General features: G+C 66.2%; 1 pseudogene across 1 annotated transcript; it reads left to right on the top strand.

The window, feature by feature from the left end:
* Window positions 1-551: 551 nt before the first annotated feature.
* Window positions 552-1,547, top strand: LOC111532245 (annotated as a pseudogene). Its single transcript, XR_003307413.1, has 3 exons — window positions 552-665; window positions 794-1,063; window positions 1,308-1,547. The product of XR_003307413.1 is annotated as a class I histocompatibility antigen, Gogo-B*0103 alpha chain-like (transcript).
* Window positions 1,548-1,551: the final 4 nt, after the last annotated feature.

Below are 1,551 nucleotides of genomic sequence, written 5' to 3' on the forward strand. Positions count from 1 at the left end.
GTGGTGCCTTCAGACAAAACTTCACCAGGTTTAGAGAGGAAACCCCTCTCTCTACACCTCCATTCCCAGGGTGAGCTCACTCTCTGGCACGAAGTTCCCTGTGGTCAGTTTCCCTACACGAAGGTCCAAGGGGAGAGGTAAGGAGTGGGAGGCAGGGAGTCCAGTTCAGGGACGGGGATTCCAGGACAAGTAGTGAAGGGGAAGGGGCTGGGCGCAGCCTGCGGGGGTCTGTTCCTGGTTTCCACAGACATATCCTTGTCCAGGACTCAGGCAGACAGTGTGACAAAGAGGCTTGGTGTAGGAGAAAAGGGATCAGGACGAAGTCCCAGGTCCCGGGCGTGGCTCTCGGGGTCTCAGGCTCCCAGAACCTTGTCTGCATTGGGGAGGCGCAGAGTTGGGGATTCCCCTCTTGCCTAGTTTCACTTCTTCTCCCAACCTGTGTCGGGTCCTTCCTCCAGGATACTCGTGACGCGTCCCAGTTCCCACTCTCATTGGGTGTCGGATGTTTGGAGAAGCCAATCAGCGTCGCCGCGGTCTCAGTACTACAGTCCCCACGCACCCACCCGGACTCAGAGTCTCCTCAGACGCCGAGATGCGGGTCATGTCGCCCCGAACCCTCCTCCTGCTGCTCTCGGGGGCCCTGGCCCTGACCGAGACCTGGGCCGGTGAGTGCGGGGCCGGGAGGGAAATGGCCTCTGCGGGAAGAGCGAGGGGACCGCAGGCGGGGGCGCAGGGCCCGGGGAGCCGCGCGGGGAGGAGGGTCGGGCGGGTCTCAGCCTCTCCTCGCCCCCAGGCTCGCACTCCTTGAGGTATTTCGGCACCGCGGTGTCCCGGCCCGGCCGCGGGGAGCCCCGCTTCTTCGCCGTGGGCTACGTGGACGACACGCAGTTCGTGCGGTTCGACAGCGACGCCGAGAGTCCGAGGATGGAGCCGCGGGCGCCGTGGATGGAGCAGGAGGGGCCGGAGTATTGGGAAGAGCAGACGCGGAAAGCCAAGGCCCACGCACAGACTGACCGAGTGGACCTGCGGACCCTGCTCCGCTACTACAACCAGAGCGAGGCCGGTGAGTGGCCCCGGCCCGGGGCGCAGGTCACGACCCCTCCCCATCCCCCACGGACGGCCCGGGTCTCCCCGAGTTTCCGAGTCCGAGATCCGCCCCGAGGCCGCGGGACCCGCCCAGACCCTCGATCAGGGAGAGCCCCAGGCGCCTTTACCCGGTTTCATTTTCACCTGAGGCCAAAATCCCCTGGGGTTGGTTGGGACGGGGCGGGGCTCCGGGGACGGGCTGACCGCGGTGGCGGGGCCAGGGTCTCACACCATCCAGTGGATGTACGGCTGCGACCTGGGACCCGACGGGCGCCTCCTCCGCGGGTACCGGCAGGACGCCTACGACGGCAAGGATTACATCGCCCTGAACGAGGACCTGCGCTCCTGGACCGCCGCGGACATGGCGGCTCAGAACACCCAGCGGAAGTGGGAGGCGGCCGGTGAGGCGGAGCAGATGAGAGCCTACCTGGAGGGGACGTGCGTGGAGTGGCTCCGCAGATACCT

Source organism: Piliocolobus tephrosceles, unplaced genomic scaffold (genome assembly GCF_002776525.5).
Source record: "Piliocolobus tephrosceles isolate RC106 unplaced genomic scaffold, ASM277652v3 unscaffolded_4424, whole genome shotgun sequence".
NCBI classification, from domain to species: Eukaryota; Metazoa; Chordata; class Mammalia; order Primates; family Cercopithecidae; genus Piliocolobus; species Piliocolobus tephrosceles.